The sequence below is a fragment of the Poromitra crassiceps genome (assembly GCF_964638095.1).
Source record: "Poromitra crassiceps genome assembly, chromosome: 13".
In the NCBI taxonomy this organism is placed as follows: domain Eukaryota; kingdom Metazoa; phylum Chordata; class Actinopteri; order Beryciformes; family Melamphaidae; genus Poromitra; species Poromitra crassiceps.
The window spans coordinates 16,090,902-16,097,073 of record NC_139644.1 but is presented as its reverse complement, the minus strand read 5'-3'; positions in this window follow the sequence as shown (position 1 = coordinate 16,097,073).

Here is a 6,172-nt window from a genome sequence, read left to right as displayed (position 1 = left end):
ACTGTATTTTGGTTCGGAATCCTACATTTCCGTCGATTCCACAAACGTACAAAACGTATAAACGTATAAAACCTAAATTTTATTCTGGCAACTGGGCTGTTTGGGCTTGTGTCTCAGATCCAGCGAGTATTTTGAGTTTCGTAACCCAGGTCGAACGTATGGCTGCTCCCACCACATCAGAGATGGCTGCAAATAGGAATTTCGCCCAGGAAATCCCCGGCCTCGAATGCATTACAATTTAAAGACCCCAGCAGCCAACTGGGCTAAAGGCTTGATAACATCTTCTAGTCTGGTGCCTTGAGATATAAATACATCTACAGTAGAGGGTCTATCCGTCTTCCAGCCAGCGTGGTTTCAAGCCCTACGGGCAGTTGTCCTTAATGACAAGCCTTCTCCGTCATCTCTCCCCACTCAGCCGCACTTCCCTCCTGACCATAGAACCAGATCAGGGGCTCAAGATGGCCTCTTTATCAGGGCTCTTTTGGCCGGTGTCGTCTTACAGGCCCCACTCGGTACACACAGCACATTATGGAAGTTTTAATAGGTGATCAGAGCAGCTGTTGCCGGCACAGTGTTGATTTACTGTGGCTCAGAGACGGCTTAATGACTATAGAGGCAGACAGCGCTTAACCCTTTGATGTGCGCTGGATCATGCCATAGGATAAAGGATCGCCCCTCGGGGAAACGTGCATACGCTCATGCACTAACGTGAACATACACCGGCACAAACCCTTTTGGAATACAATTACATTGTCCAAAAGCTATTTAATGAGAGAGTGTCAACCCTCGTACTGCTGGATAGTAGACTTAAAACAACATCAGGGTTTGACTTGTACGACCAGCTCCGGCTAGGGTTCCATCGGTTTGTGAGGTCCATGCGTGAACATGTACGCAAGGGGTGTGAATCTTTGGGGGATCGCACAAGTCGATTTGATTGCGATTCCTGGGGTCACGATCAAATCAAAGTCGATTCTCGATTCAGTAAGGATTTCGGGATCTACTTTAGTCCGCTGTGTGCGAAGAAAGGTGGTGTAGCAAATTATGGCATGAGAGCAGAATAAAGTGTAGAATGTAGCTTTTATATTTGACAAAGTTTCATCAACTGATTGCAGTAATGTAAACGCAGTACACACAAAGGCAAACCTAAGACAAAATACTAAACTTGCACAAATAAAACTTTGTATTCTTCCCCCCCGATTTCTTTTATCCCATTTTTATCCCCCATTAGTGCTAATTTTAATTTATTTATCCTGGTTGCTACTCCACCCTCTGCCGATCTGGGGAGAGCCGAAACTGGCTCCATGCTTCCTCCGAGACATGGGCAGTTAGCCAGCCGCTTCTTTTCACCCGACAGGGGAAGCTTCACCGGGAGGACATAGCACGTGGGAGGTTCACGCTATTCCAACCAGTTCCCCTCCCTCTGAATAGGCGCCCTTAACGACCAGAGGAGGAACCACATTAGCAACCAGGATATTGCATGTTTTGGTGAAGGGGGTTCCTATATGAAGGAAACCCCCGGGAGGCACGGGGAGAACATGCAAACTCCACACAGAAAGGCCCCTTTGACGACCCCACCCGGGCAGTGGGCACTCGAGGACATGCGGACAGGCACGCATTCCTTCAGCGTTCACAGCGTCCCAGGTGGGAATCGAACCCAGGACCTTCGAGCTGTGAGGCGACAGCGCTTACCACTGCACCACCGTACCCCCCATCGGCCGATATAAAACTTTGTATTCTTAGCGACTTCAAGAAAAAATTAAATAGAAAAAAGTTAAAAGTTAAATAGAAAAAATTAAAAATGCTCTTACATAATATTTTGGAGTTTGAGAATCGCGCACACACACACACACACACACACACACACGCACGCACACACACAAACAGTTGTGTTCCTTGTTGACAGGTGGGTACATGCTCAAGGAAACACAAGCTTACACAGCACAAAGAGCCCCAGTAGGCTTAGCACTTCAGCAAGAGAGCAATTGGAATACTTATGCAGGAGCTAGCACTATTCTGACCACGCAACATCCATCTCTGCGCGGGGTCAAAGGGCACAAATTCTGTTTGCACCTCAAAAGACACCAATATCCTCTCTCACACACAGTGTGTCCTACATCACAGCTGGGCAAACAACAGGGCCTGGCCTGGCCAAACAGTCATGACGTGGATTAAACATCTGATAACTGTCAGTTTTGTAAAGAAAAAAACAAAAAAATCACCCACATGCAGTTTCACAGAAGCTTGCATGTGCATATGCAGAAAACACGCAACCACACACACAAAATGCACACACGCGTGAGGGAAAACCCCACATGATTTCCAAGCAGTAATCATTGCTATAACAACTCTCAAATCTGGGCCAACCTACTGTTTTGAACCCCAACCTAAACCTCCAGCCCGGGCCCCATTAGCCCATCTAGGCAATGATAGCTCAATTGTCCTCTAGCTCTCCGAGGCCAGCGAGGATGTAATCAAAAACAGACGGAATAATCAACAAAAACGCTCTGGATTCCGGTAAGGATGGCTCCCAATAGCGCATGAATTAAGAGTGAAGCAGGCGCTGGGACTGTGAATGATGTTGGGCTACGAGGCATCAGCCAAGTCACTGTCTCCCTATGCCAAGTGAGACCATGCCAAGCACTTCCTGCTGTAAACAATCTAGCCACAGACGCAGAGCGAGAGGGGAGGGAACCTTTGAATGAGAAACACCAGGAGACACAGAGGAGACCCTGCAGTTGCTCAATGAAAATTTCTCTTATGAACAAATGTGCTCAATTTGTCAGACAAGCTACGGTAGTGTGTTGGAGGGTGTGTGTGGTGTGGTGTAGTGTGTTTGTGTGTGTGTGTGTTGTGGTGGTGTGTTTGTGTGTGTGTGTGTGTGTGTGTGTGTGTGTGTGTGTGTGTGTGTGTATGTGTGTGTGTGTGCAAGGACAACTGGCATCTCTCTTTGTGTAGATGCACACAGAGCAAGTGCTCATGGCTTATGGAGACAGACGTTGGATATACAGCTTGGCTGAGCTTGTGCTACATAACAAGGGCTCTCTCTCTCTCTCTCTCTCTAGCTCTCTCTGTATCTCTCTCCCTCACATTATCCCCTCCATCCCAACTGTTGGCCTGGCCCTCTGTCTTCTAGCCAGTTTGATTAGCTATCAGCGCCAATATCGACCCAACCCGTCACCACATGGCCAGACCTCATAGCGCCGACAGTGATCCACATTCTTAATTGTTCCTTGTGACTGTCATCCACACAACAAACTGGTGTACATTTAGTCTTAACCCATTGATACCTGATGCAGCATTTGTGTGTGTATCCCTTTAAGACCGCGAACCGCGTGATATACACGCAAATGCTGCATCAGGTATCAATGGGTTAAAGGGACACTTTGCTGATGTCCAACCAGTTTTGTGTCATTATGAAATCAGTAGTACTGTATATATGCAAATGATTTTGAACAATGTTTAACTTTCCTCCATCTTGCCTGGACCGGGGGCTCCCCGTTCATTCACAGAACTTCCTGGTCCAAATGAATGATGTCATAATGATGTCATTTGGAGCAGTTTTGCCATGGTGTCACTATCACTATTACTATCAATATCACACAATCCTTATAGACCGAATCACAATGTTTGGTTACAATCACGTCCACAATGTCTGCATCATGTAAATACAAGTTCATTGAGCAGAGCAAACGGGGGGAGGGAACTGAGATCAAGAGAAAATGGTTGAGTGTAAAAGGCAGGTTTGATGCCTTCATATCTCATGAATCAACAACACGTTCACTAAGGTTAGTTTGGAGACCTAATTTAGCTGTTGGGCCACAGAATAAAAATGATTTCACCCAAAACTAGCAGCTAGTCCGAACGGCAGAGAGGTGTCACTGTTGAGTCGATTTGGTTTATCAACACGGTACATAAAATAAGGAAAACCAAACGTATTAGGTCGGACCATCGTGTCTAGGGTACTGTATGTATATCTTTAACATTACAGTTACGGCTGAAAATGAACAACAGAAATCAACAATAAACAAGTTTGTGATATCGCCACAATTCAAAATAATCGGCAGGTGTTGACCCAGAAGTGACTGTTGTTGTTAAGTGATTCGGTCATAATGATGTCATTTGGTCCAGGAAGTTCAATGATGTCATTTGATCCATGAAATACTGCTAATGAACGGGGGGAGCTCTCGGCCCAGGCAAGATGGAGGGAAGTGAAACATTGTTCGTTTGAAAATATGACTGATTTTGTAACGACACAAAGATGGTTGAAGATCGACAAAGTGCCCCTTTAATTCACATCCCAGTGATTAATACCCATAATGCACTTGATGTGTGGCCCGGCCCATAAGGTCCTGTGCTCGCACTGTTTTAGATGGTTCCTCGTGTCTTTCCCCCTGGCTAACAGCTGTTTCAGGGACGCTAAACAAACATGTTCCGCGCTGACCCTCTTAAAGGAACCTGGGACCGGCCGAAGCTTTGGACCCAGCATGGGAGGAGAGTCTAGTACACAGACAGCATCGCCGGCCGGACCACACTATTTATCCACTTGTGTGTGTAAATCACTCTCTTTAACAGTCTCTGCGTGTGGGAATGCAGTAAAACGCGAGGAGGGGGAGAGAAAGAAACGCAGCGCGAGGCGAGGTACCTCTCTGGCTCTTGCAGCATGGCAGAGCTCGTACATAAACCTTTGGAGTGCACAGACCTAAGATGCAGAGACACTGAAGCATGTGTGTCTGCACATAAATTGCCATGTAGACATGCACATGCGCACTCAAGCGCAAACACAAACACACGCACGCACACGCACACACACACACAGAAAAGTGTGTATGCTTTCATGCATAAGCACGCAGCCGCTCAAGACATATGCACAGGCAAGTTTACGCGTAGGCATGCACATTTAATTTTTTACACACACACACACACACACACACAGCCAGAGAGGGGGGTGGGGGGAGCTGCTCAAACCTGCACCGCTTCCTTCAACACCTGGGTGTGATTTTTATATAACTCACCCGTTTAGAGTAAAATAGACAATAAAGTAGGCTAATGTTTTGGCCGTGATTGACATGTCGCCTGTCCAGTGATTGCGCAGCTCCGCCTGATTACGAACCAATAGCAGGCAGAGCTGCTGCGGCTCTGTGGGAAACCCCCGGTCTCGCCGCGAGCTGCACGAGAACCAAGATGGCAGCGTCCAAAATGCCAAACTACAGGCTTCACAATGGGCGTCCAAAAACCAATGGGTGACTTCACAATCACTAAGTCCATCTTTTTTTTTTTTACAGTCGATGGTCAGGTGACCAGATTTCTGAAATGATAATCTGGGAAATTCCAGTTTGGCACTCAATACTGTATGTGTATATCATTAAAATAGCCAATGTTATTACCGTAAATTCCGGACTATAAGGCGCACCGGTCTATAAGCCGCACCTTCAAAGGTGACTATTTTTTTCTTATATAAGCCGCACCGGTCTATAAGCCGCGGGTGTTTTGATGTTTAATTACCATATGTAAGGCTTCGTGCACAGAGGGGATTGTCGGGAAAGAGATAGCTGTTTGGGGAAGCTCCCATTTATTAACATTTCAACAAAACAAAAGTCAGGTCACTAATCCCCAGACAAAATCACACATTGTGAGATGCTTAAAAATCACCATCGGCGGGAGCTGCTGTGCAGCCAAGAACACAAGTGAAATTCGTTCTCTCGTGACCTGTGGTTCTCAACGTGATGGACGATTCACCTTTCTTGTTAACAGTCCTAGTGAGAGGCAGGTCGAACGTCAAAGGCACTTCATCCATATTTATGATCTGCTCCGGTCCGATGGAATATTCCTTGATCTTTCTTTGTGTGAATTCGCCGAAGTTTGTAATTTTCTCCTGGTAGTCGGGAGGGAGTTGCTGACACACAGTCGTCCGCGCCCTGACGGACAGTCCCTTTCGTCTCGGGTTTGTGCATGATCCTTTGCTGCTGCTGCTGTTGTTGTTCCTGTCTCGCTACTGTCTCAGACATGGCTTTCAGGCTCAATCGCCGCCATCGTCGTAACACAGCCAGTTCTCCATCTTTTGAAGCATGATGTTAGATTACAACGAGCTAGTTGTGTGGCTTAGCCTTCCAAAATGTTGCTGTTAGTTTTTTAGAATGTAATACATAGAATTGGGAATGTTACATTCAATTTC